This window comes from Crinia signifera, chromosome 3 (assembly GCF_055691185.1).
Source record: "Crinia signifera chromosome 3, ASM5569118v1, whole genome shotgun sequence".
NCBI classification, from domain to species: domain Eukaryota; kingdom Metazoa; phylum Chordata; class Amphibia; order Anura; family Myobatrachidae; genus Crinia; species Crinia signifera.
Genome location: NC_139219.1, coordinates 320,731,979 through 320,756,758, shown reverse-complemented (window position 1 = coordinate 320,756,758; position 24,780 = coordinate 320,731,979).

The following is a 24,780-nucleotide window of genomic DNA, read 5'->3' as shown; positions in this document are numbered from 1 at the left end:
TACAGAATGTGCCAAACATCCATTCTAATCCCGACTTCCCAGAGTGCAGCGCAAACCCGCGACCCACACTGCATCACTCTGTCGCTCCCAGGTTTAGATTTAAGAACAAGAGACTCCAGTTGAAGAATACAAACAATAGGATACATTACTTTACATGTGCACTATTCAATAGATGGAATAGAACATTGACATATCATCTATATATGTCTAGTGTCCGCGAATCTCTGAAACACTGCCATCTGCTGGCAGAGAGTGAAACTACATCTCTTTCTCACGCATGCACAAACACAGAAAGGAGCAGACTAGCTTTTTTTTTTGCTTTGACCGTGCTTACTAGTAATATAATCACTGTTCTTCTAACAGCTGTCTGCCTAGAATTATGTTCTTTCTCAACTGAACGCTAATAGCTATTACTAAATTACTACATAACTATTATAAGCTTGAACGTTGAACCCATTGAGTGCCAGCATTGCTGGGAGAGATCCTCAAAATATCCGCTAAAAATGCCAGTGTTTGTATTTATTTATACTAACAGGAACATTGGCACTCAAAGGGTTAATAAATGTTGATTTTCTTTGCATAGGTAACACAGTGTATCTGCGTTACAGACAGAAGAGGAAGGAACAGGTACCTGTCACAGTGTGTAATTACCTGACTCCGCACAATAATGACACATCAACAACAGAAACACTATAGTGCCGGTACACTGTTAGATCCTAGCCACGTGTGGTCGTAAACACGTCTGCGCACATTTCCCCCTTGTATCACATAGGAAATCCCAGTGAGCACACACACTGTATGACAATGCCAAACCTGGAGCATGTGACTGGGAAATGCTTTTAGTTATAGATACTGTATGAAGACCTATACAGGTTTCCTATTTCCTGTTGTCGCTGATCGCAGGCTAAAATTTTCACTACAGGAAGCAAAAAATTGCATTTGTCCGGCCAACATGGCATGGCATAATAAAGGGGCTTAACCCCTTCAGTGGTGGGTTTTTTTTGGGGGGGGTCGAGCGCTCCCCACTTGGCGAGTTTTTTATGGGGAGCGCTCCCTTTAAAAAAAACCACCACGCTTCCCTGGGTCAATCAGCGGCTGCCCGGACCTGCGCCCCCTGCACCGCGTCCCTGTCCCTGGCAGCCGGCTTGTCATAAGCCGGCACCGGGGACTTCACACAAAACCCGGAGGGGAGGGGGGAGGAGGAGGGAGCCGGAGGCGCCGCAGAGGGGAGGGAGACGGGCAGCGCTGAAGCTACATGAGTTCAGTGATTGAACTCAGCGCTGCCCGGCTGTAAACAGTGGCAATCCCGAGAATTTTCCGGGCTTGCCAGACTGGGCACTGAGGCACAGCCCGGAAAATTCTCGGGATTGCCACTGAAGGGGTTAAGCCCCGTACACACAGATTGATTTCTGCATGAATCGCACACATGGGGATATGGTCACACATTGGCAGGTATTCAATGCTGTGGACGAGCGGCGACAGCGAGCAGGGCTTCCTGCTCGCTGTCACCACTCACCCTGTCAGTATTCAATGCTGCCCCCCTCATACGCCAATTTCCCCTCGCTCCATTTTTTGAGCGAGGGGGAATTGGCGTATGCGGCTCCAGAAGCAGCGAGACTCGCGGCTAAATACAGCGAGTTTTCTGCATTAGCCACGGGTCTCGCTGTTTTGGGGAATTCTCGCCGTCCTGTGACAGCGAGGATTTCCCCAGAACATTGAATAGAGCGAGCGGCCGGCGCGGGAGTTAAACAGCGAGGATCGCTGGTTTTCTACAATCCTCGCTGTTTAACCCCCTCGCCGGCCGCATTGAATACCTGCCATTGGCCACAGCAGCACCTGAATGTCGTGACCTACACAATGAAGTTGTACAGGTTAAAGGGATACGCTGGGATTCCGACTGTCGGAACATCCCAATTGACGGAATCTTGGACCATTTTCATTTCTCTTTACATAAAGCTGACAGTTGGAATTCAATGTTCCAAATTGCCGAAAGCGGACGCGGATTGCGAAAAATGGTGACAAATTTGACAATCCACAGCCCTTTCCGACAAAACAGATCCGTTGGATCTGTTTTATTGGAAAATGCCTTCAATGCTGTAGAAAACGGCAGCATTGAATAGGCGGGGGAAGCTATTTACGCCGATGGAACTAGAGCCCGGGATTGAATACCCTGGTGGAAAAAGACAACCGGGTCCTCCAATGCGGCATTTCTGCTGACCTTGTCACTGTACCCTTTATTTTTCCGCCACAGGAATTCATGGTTCCAATATAATTCAAGGAGGCTGGTGACAAACTCAATGTTTTTATCCAATGACATTACTGCAGTATGTAAAAAGAAAAGAATGACATACCGAACCATACATGCACATCCTTGCTGGCGGGTCGCCAGAACGTACGCGCTGGCGACCCGCCAGCAGCCTCGCCAGCGAGGAGACTGAGACGCGCGTGCGTCTCACGCGCACGCGCGTCTCAGTCTCCGTCGCTAGCGTGGCGGAAACCCTGTCCGTCTCCGCCTCAGGGAGACGGACGGGGTTAGGGGGGGGTTAGGGGGGATGCGGGCAGGCGGCGGGGACCCCGGGTTACCGCCGGCAAGCCGGCGGGGACCCGGGGAAACGTTTGGAAGCGCCGTCGGAAGGGGGCGCGCGCGCCTCTCGTGCGCGCGCGTCCCCTTCTCACGATCGCCATGGCGCTGGCGGGGGATGGCGGCTGGCGACGCCAGCGCCATCCCCTGCAAAGATGGGAACAGACCCATCTGTATAAAATGAATATATTTCTTATATGTTAAAAATGCTTTTAATTATGGTTAATAATGTTTCAAAATAATTTGATATATGTTTATTTAAGTTAAACAAAACATTGGTTAATTATTGATATCTTTTCATTTATGATGATTACATTGTTGTTTTTGCATAGAATAAAAAAAAAAAAAAAACTTCATTATGGTACAACCATAAATGGTTAACATTTCTGGAGGGAAGGGGGTGGGCAGGGGGCTGGTGCAGGGAAACGCCCAGCATTTTCCCCCCAACGCCCAGCATTTTATGTGAGTCCCCCAAAAATACAGAAAAGCCTGTCTGCAGCCCATAGAAGTTGGCAAGGGCTGACAATAAGGAAGGGAGTGTCTTCCTACGGGAAGCCAACTCTCTGCTTATAGCAGCCCAGACTGGCAGTCCCGGAGGGATGTACACAGGCAGGTAGGGCCTCCAATAGGAAGTCACTGCCAGTTACAGTGTACCAGTGCAGTCTCATGGACTACATCTCGCTCACCCATGTGAGATGCAGTGGTGGAATTTATGGGATGTGGTCCGCAGGTCGACAATAGAAAGGTTTACAAATAGACATGGAAAGGTCGATAAACATTAGGTTGACGTGGTCAAAAGGTCGACACCTGTAATAGATTGGCATGGGAAAGGTCGACATGAAAACATGTTTACATGAGTTTTTCCACATTTGGTTCCAAAACAGGTGTTTTTACACTTTACTATCCAATTTGGCATAGAATTGGACTACAATAGTTTGCCCAAAACAAGGGTTCACGGTACACTTATACGGTGCCCATGTTGACGCATAACGCTACATCTGACACTCACGCGCGTCCCAGTTTCCCGTCGATGGGGGATGGTGACCCTGCCCATCTCCGCTTCAAGGAGACAGGCAGGGATAGGGGGGGAGCAGGGAGGTGGAGGAACGCGTTGGGGACCAGAGACGAGGCAGCAGGGACCTGGGGGTCCCTTCCGAAGGCTGGCGGGTTATGGCGGCTGGCAGATCTACCGCCATCCCCTGCCTGAATTAGGGACGCTCCATCTGTAGACCACAAAACCCATCAAAAACTCATATTGACTTTTTCATGTCGCCCTTTCCCCATGTTGACCTATTATTTGTGTCGACCTATGGTCTGTTGACTAATAGTAGTCGACCTATACTGTCATCCATCTTACAGTCTACCCTATAACTCATACCCAAATTTACTGGGGGGGGGGGGGTGCTTTAGTTCTCCACTGGATGCAGCCTTCCCTAGCTTGGAGCTGGTGTAGTTAGCCCCCATTTCAATGTGGGGGTGTGTGGTAAAAAAAAAAAAAAAAATGTTAGGCTGTTTAAAGGGCTCATCCAATGCAATATCGTTTTCTCATTGTAACGTCCTGCTCGTAAATCCAGTAATATTGAATAAAAATGTATCCTTTTTCTAACTCTTGTTTTACAATAATTGCGAGACATTGTCATACTGTGTGCCAGGATAGATGATGATGATGAGATGATGACAAGTGTTACTGAGATTTACACCAGCCTCCGCTGATTCATCTGACACGGTAATAGGAGATGTCATCCGCCTGATATCATATGAATGTGCTATTGTTAGAAAGCTGAGGTCGTGCCGTGGTAAGCTGCCATTTATCTCAAATTCAAGTCACACTTGTGCTTTTAACCACCGACTCTGTGTTTTACTAAACTTTCCGGTAAGGTGACTGAAACCATTAAACAAACAATTAGCTTGTCTGGTGCTGCAGCAGCTATCCACGTCCCATGGTGGAAAAATAAAGTACATAGATTGTCTGAGATGAATGTCGGGTAACGTGACCCAGTTTTTAGGCATTGCACAGAGGTGTAATTTACCGCGTATTTAAAGATTTAGTTGTTGATGTCAGCGTCCTTCACTCCCAAGGGCCAGGCCCACCTTCATTTTTTCCGGCGGCACTCCCAGAAAATGCTGGGGTGCCGCCCACAATCGCCAGTTGGCTGTCAACCAGCCAGCGTACGGCCTGCAATCACAGGCTGTCACTCACTGTGGCCATGATTCCGCAGCCGGTCACTAGTCAAAATCTCATAGTGTGTATGCACCTTAAGAATAATGCTTACGATGATTATGTTTTAGATTACTATCATTTTACATAGCATTTACTGTACTGTGTCTTTTTTTTGTTAACCTTAAAGGGAGTTTATCTTTTTTTCATCAACATGTATGTATGTATGTACCCATAAGCCTTGGAGAGAGATAAAGGGCTTGGTTCTGGTTGGCTCCGTAAGCTGCGAAGATCGTTAAGTTAGCAATTTGCAAAAAAAAGAAAAGAAGTCTGGCGCTAAATTATTAAACCTCTGGCGCTTTTATAATACCAGCAGCTGTCCGCCGGTGTGTCCGTACACACACACACACCCATACAACAAGTACCTGGAAGCCTCCATAACCAGCAGACGTCACTAGGCACTGTACTAAAGCGAAGAATTATACTAATGAGGAACTGCGCTCCTTATTTGGATGGAGACTGACTTTGCTGGGCGCCGCAATGAAATGCTGGGCGTTCCCATGCCCCGGCGTCGCCACCACCCCCGTCACTCTATCCCCACTGGGAACTTCCTGGCGAGTGAGCGACTGCCGCTCGCAGACAGGGCATAAATGCACATGCGCAAACCCCAACCGGGCAGGGGTGGAAGAAGCAAATAAAATAATATTGCACACGGTTATAAGCCACATACAAAAATACACATAAGGTTATTATAAAAGCAAGTGGCCACCTGTGAATAATATATTTTTTTCCAAGGCACTATACCGTATATTCTGAATGCAGGCAATAGGCTAAATCCATTGATTTAAAAGTAATAAACGGCTTTTGTTAACTGTTTCAAAGTAGAGATGTGCAGGTTCCAGATTTACCTGGATCTCAAAATGGGATCTTACTGGCTATCCAACTGTCACATGTTTTGGAGCAAAAACATTTGACAGCATATAGCCAATAAGATCCCATTTTGAGATCCGAGTAAATCCGGACCTGCACATCTCTATTTCAAAGTATGTTTTTGTTTTGTCCTTTTAGAGTTCTTTATCCGGTTGTGGGAATGGGATACGGTCACTACAGATGGGGCCGTCCTCTTTGTTTCCACCAGCGCGACATCTGCTGGTGTTTGGCGGATGACAAGCCGGTGAATGAGTGCTGAACGTTGACATGGGAGCTTCTCACACACAAGTGGCTCCATGTGTAGGTTGACATTAAAAAGGTCGATATGCATTCAGTCAACCACCGAAAGTCGACAGGATTTATGTCCAAACACTCGAAAGGTCAATATAGGTTTAGGTCGACAGGGTCCTTTGGTCAACACAAGCATTAGGTCAATATTGGGAAAGTCGACATTCAAAACGCAAAAGGTCATCATAGGGTTTTTCACTTTTTTGAGCCAACATGTGTCAACAGGCGATATTTCATGCCCTACCATCCACTAGGGAGTGGAGGGAGCATGGCGAGCACAGGTTTTGTTTCGACCTAAGGCCTGTCGACCTTCAGTGGTCGATCTTCATGTCGATCTTCCTGTGGTTGATCTATCCCGTGGAAATTATATAGAAAAATATTCTTTATAAGTGATTGTCTGATCAGCTGTTAAATAAATGTCAATGTAAAGACAGGTTATCCAGATAAACCGGAGGACTGAGGTTTTTTGGCCAGGGAGTTGGTGTACAGTCTGACCCAGCCATTTCCCATGGCGCGTTTCGCACCACCTGGGGCTTTCTCAAAGAGTCAAATTGAAATATATTAATTTCTATTTTAGTGACATGTACAATTTGATTTTGAGTAAATCTGTGATTTGTGTTGGTGTCCATGTTATGGGTACAAGGTCTGGTTCAGTGGTGCATTGTGTGGATTCGGTGTGTTTAGTCATGTGTGAGGTGTGGTCTGTGTGTGCTGTTGCCTTTAGTAAATATCAGATTTGCAAAATCACAGAAAAACACAAATTGTCTGAGAATGATAATTAGTAAACTGTCACTTTTTCAAACATAGCTGATTGGCTGGTGCGTTATCACCTTCTACTTTATCTCCACTTTATCTCTTCACCAGGCTTAATACCTCTGCCCCTCAATCTGGACCTTAGACAGCTTCCTCTTCATCTTTAGCTGCTCACTTTTGGATATCAGCAGACCTAATTCCGGAAGATGTCAGCTCTCACTCTGACAATTACCTTTGGGACGCTGCCAGCTCTCTGTAGTAACCTGTCAGTTCTCCCTGCTAGACTGCCAGCTCTCTGCACAAAACTCACAGCTCTCTTTGGGTCTAATTCAACACCATTCGGAACAGGAAGAAATTAGGCCCATTCTGATAGTGGGGGGTCTGTGCATGCCCAAGCGCATATTTGTGCAGACCCCGGCAACACACTTACACCAGGCCTTTTGTTGCAGCAAGGGTGGGACAGGGGGCGGATGGTGGTGGGAAGGGGGCCGTCCATGGGAATGCTGAGCGTTTTTTGGGGCGTCAGCTGCACGCCCCGTCTTCGGCCTATCGCTTTTAAGCTCAAACTGACTTTTATTTGCAAAGGCAAGAGAAACCAATCATGCAATTGTTAACCTTATACAGTACCCTAGTTTCTCGCTGTCAGATTGCCGTAACTGCTGTACCCACAACTCTTTCCTTTATGGTTACACTCCCCCCCCCTCCTTCCTCTCTCTTGCAAAATTATGTGCAAGTGACAGGCTTATATATTTATAAATCTGCTTTGTGTGTGTTGTGACCCAGCAGTGACTGCTCTCTGTACTTCTGCAATGCACGCTTCAGGGCAACAGGCCACCAATTGCACCCAATTTGACATGTATGCACTGTGGCATTGGCAGGACTGCCAAGAACTGGGTAGGGTGAGGTGGTGATCATGACCCATCAGACAGGGTCAGATCCTGGTGGGTGATCAGGACATGTGACATCCACCCCCATAGCACTTTTTCCCTGAGGAGAGAAATGTTATTCGTAGGGGGATCGCACTGATTACCCCCCTCTGGATCCACCACTGCTGCCAGGTTCACTGTAAAGAGGTCACATGGAGGGGTGCTTAGCTATACAAACAGCTTATGTATGGTTCCTCTGTGCCTTGTCAACCTGTTGGAAACATATAAGTGCAACAGTCACAATATGATCTTTTGAGATTGTTGACTGAAAGAAAACCCCCCCCCCCCCCCCCCATCTCTCCATTATTTGTACACCTTTGGGAGGATGTTGTGCCCAAGAATGTAAAATTAATTAATTGGAGAACTCAGTGTAATAGAAACAGTACACAAATAATGTATGTATAAGTATTGTACCAAACCTGGAATTCTTGGGATTTTCACAATGAGGAGTAATTCTATAATATGGAGCACGATAACTAACATAGAGTAACCATATGTAGGTATATCCTGCACCTGTGCCTTTCCAAGTACTGCCCCCGGCACTTCCCTCCTCAGTAAACTCCTCATGACACTGTTACTGCCGGTGATCACACATTAGTTTCCTCTTCTGGTTGTCTGATCTTCCCGAATAGCTGGTTTCCTCATAGGCGTGCGCAAACCATTTTATTTGTGGGTGCACAATTGGAGAGGGCATGTCTATCACCAACTAGGGGGCATGTCTAACTGGCCTACTGGGCATGTCTATCACTGCCTACTGGGCATTGTTATAGAGTCATTTACACACGTAATGCCACCTATATTGCTGCTTAAACATATAATGCCCCCTGTAGTACCACTTACACATAAAATGCTCTCCTATAGTGCCTCTTACTCACATTATGCCCCCCCTGTAGTGCCATTTACACATATAATGCCCCCTGTAGTGCTACTTACATGCATTATGCCCCTCTGTAGTGCTGCTTACACACATAATGTCCCCACTAGTGCCCTTTACACACATAATGCCCCCACTAGTTACCCTTACACATATAATGCCCCCACTAGTGTCCCTTACATATATAATTCCCCCAGAAGTGTCACTTTCCAAAGGTAACCTGATCATTGCCAGGAGTTATATGCTCGTTTCCAGGGGTTACATGCTTTTTGCCAGATGATACATGTTCATTGATGGGGACGATTAAACACCTGGGGGGGGGGCTATGTGCTCCTTGTCAGTGGGGGTTACATGCTCATTGCTATCTTATTTATATTACATCACTCTAAGTCTCTCACAATTATTTATCAAGGTATATAGCCAAGAGGAGCTAACATACAATTAAAGTCACAACATCGGGGACAGTCTGCCACTGCACTGCTACACTGGACTGGTCAGTCAGTCTGCCGGCAGTGCCCAAGAATTTTCTCCTCTCCTCTGAGGAGAGCATACCATCAGCAGCTGCAGGCAGCCGTCCCCTCCCTCCTCCTCCACCAGCCCAGGCAGCATGCAGTACAGGGGACCTGGTGGGAGAGAGAGAGAGAGTGAACTTCCACGATTATAAGGAGCCTGAGTTGGGTGGAGAGCATCAGATTTCCTCCCATCCCCTCCAGTCCTCAGGCTCAGTCCATTGTGGTGTTATGCAGTGCCAACAGGCGGTATTTCATGCCCTACCATCCACTATGGCGCGGTGGGAGAATAAAATAGTGTGCTGAGCGTAGCGAGTGAAGCGACCAATGCAAGGGGATGCGGTGCACTTCAAACTGTGTCAACATTCGGGTAAAAAACGGAAAAACCCAATGTCGACTTTTTGACTGTCGACCTAGACACTGTAGACTAAATACTTGTGTCAACCTAATGTCCTGTCGACCTACACCCATGTCAACCTTGACCCATGTCAACCTAGAACCATGTTGACCTTTCCCCATGTAGACTGAATGGGCCCGGGCAGCTGCCCACAGTGGCACAACGCCACCCCCCGCACAACGTCTTCCCCATCCGGCGGCCCCCAGCCAGGCACGCACAATATACATTGCAGCCTGCAGATCGCTGAGCCTAGGATACAGAGGGGCTCGGTACTCTGCAGGCTGCAGTGTGCGCTCCCAACTGTCCGTGAAGGAGGGAGATGCCGCCCCGCCGCTGCTGGTAAGTAATGGTAATTGCGGGGGGTTCGTGCTTGCACTTGGGAGTGTGCCGCTATGCTGTTGGGGGCCCGGACTGAAGGTCCGTCCCGGGCCCCAACATTTCTATTGGTGGTCCTGTTAGAATATATACATTTAAGGAAAGTTTGGATATTAATACAGAGGAACTCACTTTCACAAAATGTATAAAAATAAATATTAGAACAGATGTTACAATAAAAGGGTGAAGACTAAGCAGCCAAAGTGCAATCCTGGTGACTCGAATCTACTCTATGCCAGAAAAATCAAGAGCCTCATTAAATCCATGAGGACTAAGTACAGTATATCTAATGTAATAATCCAAGAAGTCTCAGCTAAACAGAGGTTTCTAAAGCGGTCACCACCCCTCTTAGTTTTGGGGATATGTTCAATGGCCATGATGGAGAGGTCCTCTGGGTCCCCCCACCAAGGAAAAATGACGGGGGATACTGAGATTAGGGATTTTTTTGAGGATATTGGTCCTATGTTCTCTAAAGTAAATGTCAGGTACTTTGTAGGACGTACACGCAGTAGGCCGTGTCGCAGTAGGCCATGTTGCAGTTCATAAATTGTTTAATCGGGTAAGAATTATTATTGACTGATGAAATAATTACATTCTATTTATTGGACATAAATTTACTGGTAAGGCATATATTTTTAGCTCACAAGCGGTTTTGGTGGGAGCCAGGTGGAGCGAGTAGTAACTGAAAGAGAGGGTAACAAGCTTGATGCTAGGAAATTTGTAAGATGTAAATATGATTTTTGGTTTGTCAAGGCATCATTGAAGAACCTTATCGTAATTCAAGATTTCAAAGTTCTCACGTTGAATTTTTCTTATACTGTGAGATTTGGAATTATATTTTGAAATTAAGGAGATAGAATCCTTCATATCACCAAAAGGAAAGATCTGTGTGGAATTACCTTGTTTTCTAGTTGTTGTTTTTTTTATGTTGTTATAATAGATTTATTCATGATATTTGTTCAGCAGCGGATAGAGCTTCTGTGAGTAATTTATCTAGATATCCATGTCTTTTTTAAAGTTTTGTCACATTTGTTGGGATTGTAATAAGTCCCTATCTGAACAGTTTTGACGTAGTCTTAGGATTTGATTTTTTGGAATATTAAGGATCCAAGGTTTATGATGTCAACTATTATAGTGGAGATAAGTACCCACAGGTTTTACGAAGTTGGTTGAAATTACTAAGTTGTTCTCGATGAAGGTTTTGATGGAGAATGTGATATCCATAAAATTAACCGAAGTAAAACTGAAAGTGTGAGTGAAGGTGAGGTTATAATTATTGGTGTTTAGAAAATTAACGAAATCAAGTGCCAAATCCTATCCACCCTTCCAAATAATAAAGAGGTGATCTATGAAACGACCATGGAGGACCATAATGTCTCTATATGGGCCACCCCAGATTAGATGTTCTTCAAAGCGACCCATATAGAGGTTTGCAAAGCTTGGGGCAAATCTGGTCCCCATGGCCGTTCCTAACCGCTGTAGAAAATGATGATCCTAGAAAATAAAGTGATTATGTGTCAATATAAAAAAAAATTAATCAAGAATAAAATTCTTTCTTTCTGTTGATAGATCCCCATCTGAGTCCAAATAATGTGGACCTGCCTTAACACCTTCACTGTGTGGAATGTTTGTGTATAGCGCCTGGACATCAAGGGTGAGAAATGCCCACCCCTCTGTCCAGGGTAATTCATAAGTCTTATTAAGAATGTGAATGGTGTATTTAATGTGAGAAGGAAGTGCGGTGACAAATTTCTGTAAATTAAAATCAACAAAAATGTGACAAAGTAGAAGTGAGGGAGCCCACGGTTTCCTGTATTTTGGTGATCTCACTGTGCTTTGCTGGCATATAGCTCAATTGATTGATCTATATATCGCTTTGTGCTCATAAGGACACACACTTGCATGATTTCAGCTGCCAATCTACTGCCGCCCATACACGCCCCGATACGGGCGTGCGTTCCGTGCTTAACTAGTACGGATCACATTGTATTGCATTGCCTGATGCAATGTGATGAAAACAAAGTACAAAAAGTATGTGCACTGTGCGATGAGGTGCCGCGGGAGCGCGCACCTCAAAGCACACATCGGACAGCCCGCATCGCAGAGTGTATGGGCTGCTTAAGAACTTCTGTTCATGTCTGCTCACATGCTAATGAGCATTTTCTAATTAAGAATACTAACCTGATTACCATCTGTATATAAGCAGCTACCATTTCCTATTGCATCATTCCCCTATAGAGGGGACCCCAGTATTCAAGTACACCTAATCCGGGTGTTATTCTTAATGATATATTATCGTTTTAGTTATTTTTTTATATATTGTCTATTTATTTTGAATTGATTTTTATTGATATACCAATTAGATTGTCCAGTGTCTTTGTGATCAGCATGGAACAGCTTTTATTTATCTATTAGTTTTAATTATAAGTATTCTTCAACACAAAACCAGCAGCGCATGGTATGCATACTTTTTACTCTCTTTACGTGAATAAAATATTTTTTATAATTTTATAGCGAGGTTGGTGGTTTGTAGTAGGATGAAAGAAGAACAGGTTCACTTGTAGCCACTTTGAGGAGCCAAACAAAACTAATCATCTTAGCCGTATCAACACAACCAGGAAAAGATTCGGGGCAAAAGTACATTTTTCATTTTTATTTGTAAACGAACAATACAATGTGCAATTCTAAATTAACATATCGTGTATAATGTTTAAAATGGAACCTCATTTATGGATTTTGGTTAAGTGTGAAGGGAGAAAAAGGGAGCCCAAAATCACCTTCTAGAAATAATATATAGGTACTTGTTTCCTAGCACGGCACCCAGATCTCCTACGTACGGCATCGTAGGGAAATCGCATCGCATGGGCCATTATAGCGGCATGCGATGCGGGGTTTTTTTATGTAATTTTTTCGATGGCCATTGTACCCCACTATATCGCATGGCATCGCATGTCCCGCAAAATCGCATGCAATTTTATAGGGTGTGCAATGCCATGACATTAGGTATACAATAATATGATTGTATGTCCCAAAAATAGGTTTAACGCACCCCCCCACTATCCACACGTCCTCTGACTTTTTCACTACCCCACTATCCACGTCGGTGTGGAGTTGAGCACGAAGCGTGGCGAGCGCAGCGAGCCCCGCGGATTACTTTACTTTACATATATTCCTTGCGGGGCTCGCTGTGCTCGCCACGCTTCGGGCTCGGTGACTCGCTGCACTCGCCACACTATATAAAATCAACTCCACGCCGACGTGGAGTAATGAAAAAGTTGGAGGACGCGTTCCACCGCTGCTGACCACGGTTCGGGGTGGCATGGATAGTGGAGGGGGTGCGTTAAACCTATTTTTGGGACATACAATCATATTATTGTATACCTAATGTCATGGCATAGCACCCCAGAAAATCGCATGCGATCAAAAAAATTGCATGTGATCGCATGCATTTGTGCGGGAGGTGCGATGACATGCGATGAAATGGGCCTGGGGACAAAAGAGCACTGAAAAAATTAACTAAAAAATCGCATCGCATGCGATTTTGCTTGAGATGCGATGAGATGCCCATGGGAGATAAAAGCAGTGAATAAATTAACAAAAAAAAAAAAAAAATTGCATCGCATGCCACTAAAATAGCATGTGATGCGATTTTTTTTTTACGCAGAATAGCCCTCTACGCAATTCACGTAGTGGGCGCCGTGCTGGGAAACAAGTACCAATATATAATATGATTGTCACAATTTACACAGAATAAGCCCCATTATGTTTTAATTTCTCTCATTGTTATATTAATTAGCAGCACTCCTCACAGTGTATCTTGAAGGCTGGGATGTAATGAGAGACGATTTTAGAAGCCAGAGAAAAGTGGCTCAAAGTCAGACGTTGCAATGTCCAACTTTTTACTGAGACTCAGTCAATGTAATAGTGTGCGTCTTTTAGATTGGATCCGATTGCTGCCGGTATATTTAGAGCAGGGAGCATCTGATTTTTTAAGACAAACTGGAATGTAATGCATATAGTATAAGGGTAATGTTTTCTCTGGGGGAAATTGTTTGAAAAGTGTCCCCCGGCTGTGGCATTACCCTGATGGCTGTTGGCGCCTGGTACTGGTTGCAAAATTATGGGGGACCCCTACTCCTTTTGTCCTTTTTGTTTTCGAAGAGCCCAGTGCTTGCTTTTGAAATATGGGGGGGAAGCCGAGTCAATTTTCCCCTGTATTTCTGCAGTCAGGACAGTTTTTCACCAGAAATTGCCATTGATATCTGGCATGTACAAAAAAGGAACGTGGGGCGCTTGGGTGAAACAAGGAATTCACAATTTATTTAAAAAACATATATCACAACAATACATACATTAATACACTTTAAAAACTGGGGTGTCACTGAGACACTGATATATGACCACTTGAAATAATCGCTTGGATAATCTAATCCCCTTATGGTAAAACAGAAGGGTGATTAAGATGGTATCAGTCCAATTAATTTCCAAGGTACAGTGTCCTTTTTTAGAACAAGGGTAGTTTACATGGGTGATTCACCGTATTACGCTGGCTAGTGTGCACACTTTCACTTTACTGCAGCAGAGGCGCCTTGCTTGTAAATATGGTAACAGTCACAAATTGGAAACAGGACTTCTGTCACACAGAGGTCAGTGACAGTGTCCGTCCTGTTGCCAGGGATGGATCTTACCGCTCAGTAGCGTTGGCAGATATCAGGATGGTGGGCTAGTGCATCTGCACTGCAGCGCCTGCTTGCTCCGTGCCTCTCGGCTGGCTCAGATGTTTGTGGAGAGCGCAGCTCTGTGAGCGTCTAGCCATGCCCCCAGCCCCCTGGCGTTTATTCCCCGCTGCTTAGAAGCCGACAGGGGTGACTCCCAACAGCCCTCCCCCCCTCACCGCGGGACACTGCCGGCCGCGGAAGGGACAGCGGGACACTGCTGGCCGCGGGAGGGACAGCGGAACAGGCCCTGATAATCGGGACTGTCCCGCTGTAATCGGGACTGTTGGGAGGTATGCATTTGGCCCATTTTATATTAATAAATGAAATACAGTATAATGAAAGTGGTAAATGTTATGAGGATTAGATTAAACACAATACACAGAAACACGCCGCATTACAATTAGTGTGTAACGTAATCAGAGAAAACCACGGGCCATTTCCATTGCAAGCTATTGTAGTGCAATATGCAAATTTCTACCTGAATTCCTGAACTCTCGGCCTTGGCTAATTACCAGCAGGTTGCAGTCTGGAAAGAGCAGCTATCTATGATTTATAACCTCAGATTTTCCTCTGCACATCATTAAACGACTGGGTAGAAAAATGTCACAAAGGAAACCACATTATAATAAAACCACAGACCTGCACCAGTTACCAATGGAAACGCCGGTGTGCTCGCTATAAAAGGACTGGTCCTACTGTATGTATCTCAGAGTAGTCACCTGCCGGCCTGACAGACGCACAGAGGAACCCCAGAACCACCAGCACTATGGACAAGGCAACAGGAACATATATGGTGAGAACCATGCTCATATTTCTTGGAATGGGAATTCTTTTGTATATAAATACAGTATATAGCAACTTTCAAATGGGTATGGGTATATAGGGTTGACAGTATGAAGGTCAACCACTAAAGGTCGACAGAGCTAGGTTGACACCTCATGTCCGACCCAGTGACCCAACTCCTGTTCATGTCATAGGGGACAAAGTGTAATGAACAGTGATAGGTGGGTGGTTGGACTACTTACTGTAAGTGCTAGTCATTCCTTACATTGGGTCTGGCCAAACTGGCTCTCCAGCTGTTGTGAAACTACAAGTCCTAGCATGCCCTGTCTCAGGTTTGCTACTAGGGAATGCCAAAACTCTTGTAGTGTAAGCTGGGATATGTAGTTTGACAATAGCTGGATAGCCACGGGTTGGGCCAGGCCTGCCCTACATGGACTGACCACTACATGCTATTTAGCTGCCCCTTCTGATTTCTCAAGTGGGTCTTTCATACCCCAGTCCAACATTGGTTGCTTAAGACATCCTAGGACACAGTGAGTAATAGGTAGCCTGTTATTGTTTCCTGCACGCTGCCATAAATCCGATGAAGCACTGTCCCAGTATATGTATTAGTTGTGATAGGTAATGGTCCTCGTTTGTAGGACAGACAGATGGGGCATCATACTCACATCATCACCTATGTCTCCTCCATTCCCCAGGTCCACCTCACCCTGCTGCTGGTTCTCTTGGAAGTCACCATGCCCATGCCTGCCCAACGCTCGGACCTCAGGATGGGAGGATGCCCGCCTGCCGCAAGGTTCCCAACTACAGTGAAAGTCATCATGAACATGAGCAGACAAGACAGCCATGACCTGGGTGGTGGCGTGGAGAAACGCTCCCTCTCCCCATGGGAGTACAGGTAAATCCGGCCTCCGACAGAACAGACCGGCTGTACTGATGGGTGACGGCAGCTGGGGTGTAATAGGATGCTGACAATTCCTTGGCTTCTTACTCCCTTCAGGGGTTTTTTGGGAGATTACCTAATATCCGTGGTTGGTGGCAGCCCTTGATTTTCAGTTAGTGGTCTATATACGTCTCTTCGTAGTTATTATGGGAACTGATGGCAGAAGCAGTAATCCTGGCCTGCTGGAATACTCATATACTCTGGGTACTGTGGGCCTGATTCTGGTTCACTTGCAAAAGCAAATTCTCTCTCTAATGGACAAAACCATGTACTATGGAGGGGGGGGGAGATGTAACATGTGCAGAGATATGGCTATATGGCTATAATATGACAGATATGGCTATATGGCTATAATATGGCAGATATGGCTATAAGCAACTTTTTCTCTACCAAAGGTTGGATACATCCCCCTAATGTTTATATAATCAGAATAATCTGCTGCTCAATCAACTTACATTCCTTTTACTAATGTTACTGAGCTGCCGTTAAGTTCATAATCCTATTATAATCCATGCATAAATTATACAAGGTGCGTATCATATTCTAATACTGTATACTAAACCTTGGAGAGAGATAAAGTGGAGAGCAATAGCCCCTATTTACAACCATCTCCTTTTAGAAGCACAGCCTGTAACATGGCAGCTAGGAGCTGATACTTGATCTCTCTCCAATTTACTGTATCTCTATTCTCTCTCCAAGTCTTACTACATCACCCTCTTTAAGAGACATATAAGGATCTCACACAAACACCCATGTCATCTATTATTTCTGATCATGGTTGATAAGGACCAATCCGGTGGTTTGTGATGCACGGGGTCATTAAGCAAAAAGGACTATTGGCCAGTGAGGGGACAGCTTTATCATTTCACCTTTTTTTGCCTGAACAATAGATTTGTTTATCTGATAAATTAATTTAATTAATTTTAGTTAATGCTGTACCAATATATGTTAGTTACAGTCAGTGCTATTTTCCCAGAAAAATATGTCCAGGAACTCTGGATCCGGGGGTGGGTTGATAAAATAAAAATAAGAGAGAAAAAGAGAGAGATGTGTATATTGTATTTAGAACTCACAGGGGACTTTAAAATAAAATCTTATGGAAAGTACATTTTGTTCTGTTCCTGATGATATCATATTTAATAAGAGGTTCAGGAACTGAGTTCCTGCTGGTTCCTGCTGAAATATAGCACTGGTTACAGTAATGATTGATAATGACCAATTTTATTAAAAAAAATAATAATTGTGACTATTTTTTTCTTCCTCCAGAATTAATGAGAACAACAACAGATTCCCTTCCCGCATCGCCGAGGCGCAATGTCTTCACACGGGATGTCTGGATGCTCAGGGTAATGTGGACATCAGCTTGAACTCAGTCCCCATCAGACAGGAGATCCTGGTCCTACACCGTGAGATGAAAGGATGCCTCCCTGTCTTCAGACTGGAGAAGATGATGGTGACTGTGGGCTGCACCTGCGCCCGGCCCGATATCAGACATCAGCAGTAAAGGGGCCAACGTCCCATTGCACATACTGGACATAGTAATATGGGGACAGTCTCTGCCAGTCCTGTTACGCACATTGAGGATGCTTAGAAGGAACGTCGCACTGTTTACTGCAGTTATCTGTGTAGCAATGTATGTTGTGTGTCCTATACTGATAATATTTATACAATGTATTTATTACATATATATTTATACCTGTGTCATAAATCTGCTGTGTATTTATTCATGTTTATTTTAAAAGCAATAAAAGCAATAAATTATAACACAAGTCTCGATTACTGACGAATAAGACATACCATTCAATGTGGGGCAGATGCCGTAATCATGTGTCTGGAACAAACCATGTTGCCAGGTCAGGGGAGTAAATACATTTATATTGTTTCTGTGCAGGGTAAATACTGGCTGATTTTGCATGTAGCCCACAGATGTTGACAGCTTTTATTTTTACAGAGCAATTTAGATTTAAGTTTGAACACCTCCCACCAGTGGTGGTTCCAGGGGTGGATGGTGTTGCACGGTCAGAAATTCAAATAGGGAAGAAACACCAACTGCCAGTAAGTCAGTTTAAAATGGCAGTTGCTGTGCCTCCTCTATTTGACTTTTGAACTGCGCTGCAGACCCTCCTCTGGAACGTCCGTTAGTGGTGTGGTAAAACACTAGCCATAATAGTAAAAAAAAATGGGTGTGTATTTACCGCTAGGGTAAGTACCAGGCACTACTTCTGGCTTATTTCAAATTAAGCAGCAGTTTTAGTATAGGGATAGTCAATCCTTTTGTACATATAGAAAACAGAAAAAAAGGAGAAAACTGCGCTTTGAGGAAGGAATTATCACACAGCGTGTAAAATTTTTAAAAACAATTTATGAACTAATACATAGACATACTAAATAAAATACTTAGTGCTAATAAGCATTGTATATACACTTTGGATTAGGAAAAAGCACCCCTCTTATCCTCATTTGAATTGGATCATGTTCCTATTTGGACTTTGAATGGCAATGGTGGAGAAGCTTAATATGACAGCTTGTATTGTACCACTCATGATCACCGGGAGGAACCTGCTGCTGGTTAGCAATGGCAGATGAAGATGAACCCTTTGGAGTGGTGATAGCTGTTTGCTGGCCTTGCGTGGCCCCACAGTTGGTGATGTCCACAAAGTCCTGGTTCAGGTATCCGGAGGAAGAAATGTATTTGTAATTCACAAACCACATATGTGGCAGAGGAATAGGGGTTCTGTGGCTGACGCATTTTGCAGAGGGGCTCTTGGCTTTTTCAAAGCTGTTTTTGATATATCTCATAACTGTATATCTCATATACTGCCGTACAGTGCTATTTTTGTGCTGGAACGGTCTGGAACGCCGTTCCTGAAGCTGACCTGAAAAATGAGGTCACCTGGAACGGCGTTCCGGAACCTCCTGGCCTAGCGCTCGCAGCCCCCGCAGCCCCCATGGCGGTACAGCGTACCGGTGACCGTGCCCAAAACATCCCCAGGCATATTGACAGCACTGGGGGACGTATGAGAGGACGGCAGTAAGTGAGGCGCGCTGGTGGAGGAGAGGTGAGAGGGCGCAGCATGAGGGAGACGGGTGACTCCGCAGCGTGTATGCGGCAGGGAGAAGCGCGGAAGCAGGAGGACGGCGCGCAGACCTGACCAGCGGGAGGAGGAAAGAAGAGGACGGCGTGGAGGAGAGGACAGCACTGGAGGTGACCGCTGACCTCCAGCCCTGCCGCGGAGAGAGAGAGAGACGCATCCAGCCCGGCATCCAGCAGCCAGAGGGGTGACTGAGTGCGGCAACGCTGCGGCGCCCGCACTAGTACGCCCTCTGTTCGAAGACAGAAGCTGCCATGCCGACCCGGAGACAGAGTTCCTGACAGCACCAACAGACAGCCGTCCGGACACCGCATGGGTGGAAGCGTGACGGGCAGGAGCCTGCAACGTGCTCCTGTATCAGGTACTGTCCTCCTGGAGTCCCCCACTCAGCCCGGCTACCCCCTGCACATCCCGGCAAGGCACCTCCTTGCTTCCCCCCAGAGCGCCTATAGATTCACAGGTGCCGCATCAGAATGCCCTACCTCACGTCACCCTCAGCACCCCACTAGGAGGACCAGTGGGGGTGAGGCCCCCCATAAGAACAGAGGCCCCTGTAGGGCACCAGGCATCCACCACCTTTTCCCCATAAAGGCATTGGGCAACACCCCACACCAGATCGGTCCCCCCCCCCCCCCACAGAGCACCAGACATCCACCACTCTTCCCCCCTAAAGGCATTTGGCAGCACCCCACACCAGGCCAGTGGCCTCTGCAGAATCCAGCCAGGAGAGACTACCGGGCCCAGTGCTTCTCAAAAGGGATCCGGATTATGTTCTCCAGGTTATGGGAGCGTTGCCTCATAGATCCACGTGGGAACTTACTTTGCTTTATTATTATTTGAGGGACAGTGCCGTTGCCTCCATTAGGAGAGGAACACAGTCAGCTTGTGGCCAAAGTTATTATTGCCAGGAGTTAATTATTATCCCGCCCCTTTTGTAGCTCCTCCCACATCACCGCCCACTTTCTGCCCCCGCCCACAGTTCCTGAACCTATTTTCATACAAAAATAGCACTGCTGCCGTATATGTGCAGAAGCTGTGGGGACCTTACCTTGTAACCTTTTAAAATAAATAATAATCTGCTCTCCTTATTCATGTGTGTCCCCGCCCGTATCTCTTTTAAGCTTAATTTAATTCAGGGCTGTTACTATTTGAAAATGAATAAAATATCTTTAAAAAAAAAAAGAAATAATAAAATGTTACATTTTATCATAAAAAAATGTACTGGTGTGTGTCTAAAAGTGCAACCCTTTTCCCTTGTGTTCATTTAGTACATTAGTTGCCAGGACGGGATGCGGTCAATATGCCGGAGGTTGGAATCCCGGCGGTCGAAATACAGACACCGGAATCCCAGAATGCTGGCACTTTGTCCCTCTATGGGTGTCCACGACACCCATAGAGGGAGAGTAAAATAGTGAGCCGAGCGTAGCGAGCCTACAAGGGGGGAAAGATCTACGGCCCCTCTTTGACGGCATTGCGGTGGTCGAGATTCTGGCGTCGGTATTTTAACCGGCGGGATTCCGACCGCCAGCATATCATACCGGACCCGCCAGGACAGCACCCCCGCCATATAGTAAAATAAAGGCAGTTGGAAATTGCCCTTAATTAGTGGCATTACATATGTGTGTGTGCAGATTTCTTTCTTCTCTTTTACCTTTGACCTTACAAAGAGGTATCGGGAGATTGAGTTGACGGAGAAAGCTAAGAAGAAATCTACTCTCCACTCTGTTAGGCCTCTTCCAGTTCCAAACAATGTCCTCCAGCTTGCATGGTGCCCGGCCTCTTGTCAGAGGTTAACGGACCGGGTGCTTTATCCTTATCAAAATGATTATGCAGCCTATTTGGAAGATATTGTCATATACTGTATAGTCATCATTGGAATGTCCATGTTAACAGGCTTAGAGCAGTTCTTCAGCCTTGGCACAAAGCAGGTTTCACTGCTAATTTCAAGAAATGTGTTCTGGGTAAAAATAAAACAATATACTTAGGCTCTGTAGTGGGCAATGGGTGTCTGAAGCCACTTGTGAGTAAGGTACAGGCCCTAGCTGCTGCCCCAATTCCAGTACCCCCAAAAAAGTTGAGATACTTCTTGGGTTTGGTTGGCTATTACCGAAGGTATTTGCATAAGTTTTCTACGTTAGCGGATCCTTTAATAAATTGTTTGGAAAGTATTCTACCTCACATGTGATGTTGCTATGGGCAACCAATCAGATTCTGTCTACTATCTTCTATAGGGTGCTAAATAAATAAGAAGGAGATTCTGATTGGTTGCCAATAGCAACATCACATGTGAAGTAAAATACACATCTTAGTAAATCATCCCCCCCATTCTGTTTTTGAGTAAAAATTGTTCCCTTGCTATAAAATTGGCTCTTGAGGCTTTGAGATATTGGGGGAAATTTACTAACAACATGAATACGAAATTTTGTATTCTTAATACAAATGAATACGACAACATTCGGCTATTTCAGCCGTATGCAAAGTTGTGTTCCGGAGGGGAATTTTCAAAGCAGTCAAATACGACTGCTTTGTAACCCTCCGATAGCGTAATCATTCATATTAGCGGCCGTATATACAGGCAGGCATTCGTACAGGCAGTCTGCACAGAGCAGTCAGATCCGTGCAGGCTGCAGAGTTTAAAAAAAAAAAGGTAAAATAAATAAATAAATGGGAAAAAAAAAACCGCCGTGGGGCCCCCCCACAGCCTTAACCAGCACCAGGCTGAAATAGACGGGGCTGGTATTAAAAAATCAGGAAACCCGGCAAATAGGGGTTCCCTGATTTTTTAAAACCAGCCCCAGGCTTCAGGTCCGAGGCTGGTTCCCAAATTACGGGGGACAAAATGACTAGGGGTTCCTCTTATTTTAAGAACCAGCCCCAGGCCAAGCCAGCCAGCAGGGTAATGCCACAGCCGGGCGACACATTACATAAGTTCCCACGGCCAAAACATTAACCCTACTGACCAGTCATCCCGGCCAGGGGCCCTGGGGGAGTGGGGACCCCCCCCCCCAATAAAGCCCCCCTCCAGGACTTACCTGACCAGGCTGAAGCCTGGTGCTGTCCCCGGTGACTCTGGGCTGTGGTCACTGGGCTGATGAACTTGTGTAAAAATATATATATATTCCAGCTCCTGATGAAGACGCGAGTTAGCGTTGAAACGCGCTGAGCACCATTTCCACAGCACCCCAATCTGCTCCTTTGCACATCAGACTGCACCATATATTGCACTTTATTCCGGACCAGTCTTCTGTTTACCTCCAGGACCCTTCTCCTTTGTTCAGCAGCTTCAAGCAGTGTCATGCAAGGTATGCATATACCACAAGGACTGCCCTACAAACATATGCTCTGAATAACCTGGACACACTGGGAAATTATCCGGATTGGACACTCTATGCAGCGACGTTAGGAGGGAGACTCCCAATATCATCCAGTATAACTGGTAAATATTATACGCTGGTGCATCAATTTTGTGGAAGCCCATAATTATACAATACCCTCCCCCTTTTTCACAATACTGTGTTTTTTAATATTCATGGTTTTTAAAATTCATGTACTGTATTATGAGAATTCTCATTAAATTGTTTAATATGATTTATTAAATGAACAAACTTTTTTTGTGGTAGAGTACATTCCTTCAGTATAAACAGCGCTGTACTGAATATATAAAAATTTTATAAAAAATTGCAATTTTACATATTATAACAGTCAATAATAGACAGACAAGACTCACATACATGAAACACAGAAACTCCCCCTTATATAACTGGTGCTGGTTAGGCTTTTGTTAAATGCAATTGCGGAAGCTTTGCTCATATATAGAGCCAGTTAGTAGGTTAGTACTGAGTTTAGTCCCCACAGAAATGTGCACATTTTAAAGTGGTATACTTATTTTGTAATCCTGGGGTGAAGTATGGCTTGCAAATAATGGCGATTTTCTCCGACCTTTAGCAATAGGTCATATCCGAGAATTGGTTATCAGCCCGATGTTGTTGGCAGCCTCAGTGTCCCCTCTCAATTCGTTTCTCCGCCTTAAAGTCCTCTCAGCGGCTTCCTCAGGAGAAGTATACAAATGGTAACACACTTCCCAACAGGGTCTGCAAGTGCGGTGAAAATGAGACCTGAGCCGCATGACGCGGCTATGTCCTTATGTGGAGCGTACAAGCAAAGGAATTATTAAAACGAGGTCCGACACGCATGACGCGATCACGCTCATCTGTGGAGCGTACAACAACAGGCTACATGAAAACGGGGCCTGACCCGCATGATGCGGCTGTACCAATCGACAATGAGGCTGTGTCATATGGAAGCGCGGCCGGCTTAACAAATAAGAGATGGCTATGTGAAAGCGAGGCTTGACCCGCATGACGCGCGGGCATGCGCAAAGCGGGAAACACCGCCATAAAAGGCGGAAGTGTGTTACCATTTGTATACTTCTCCTGAGAAAGCCGCTGAGAGGACTTTAAGGCGGAGAAACGCGTTGAGAGGGGACACTGAGGCTGCCAACAACATCGGGCTGATAACCAATTCTCGGATATGACCTATTGCTAAAGGTCGGAGAAAATCGCCATTATTTGCAAGCCATACTTCACCCCAGGATTACAAAATAAGTATACCACTTTGAAATGTGCACATTTCTGTGGGGACTAAACTCAGTACTAACCTACTAACTGGCTCTATATATGAGCAAAGCTTCCGCAATTGCATTTAACAAAAGCCTAACCAGCACCAGTTATATAAGGGGGAGTTTCTGTGTTTCATGTATGTGAGTCTTGTCTGTCTATTATTGACTGTTATAATATGTAAAATTGCAATTTTTTATAAAATTTTTATATATTCAGTACAGCGCTGTTTATACTGAAGGAATGTACTCTACCACAAAAAAAGTTTGTTCATTTAATAAATCATATTAAACAATTTAATGAGAATTCTCATAATACAGTACATGAATTTTAAAAACCATGAATATTAAAAAACACAGTATTGTGAAAAAGGGGGAGGGTATTGTATAATTATGGGCTTCCACAAAATTGATGCACCAGCGTATAATATTTACCAGTTATATAAGGGGGAGTTTCTGTGTTTCATGTATGTGAGTCTTGTCTGTCTATTATTGACTGTTATAATATGTAAAATTGCAATTTTTTATTAAATTTTTATATATTCAGTACAGCGCTGTTCCTACTTTCTTTTTTCTTGTGCATACTTTGGAGGGGTTTGTGGTAATCCCCCTCAAGCTCCAGCAGCAGTACAGAATATTCAATCAGCGCTCAGTATCAACCCGTGGTGTCTTGTCCTTCAGTATAAACCTAGCGCTGTACATCCATTTTTTTTTCTAAAAAAAAACAACTATTGTTTAATACTGTGGAACTATGAGTCCCAGCAAGCCTCCCCCGCAAGCTGGGACTTGGAGAACCACAAGTCCCAGCATGCGGGGCATTAAAGGGCCCGCTGGCACT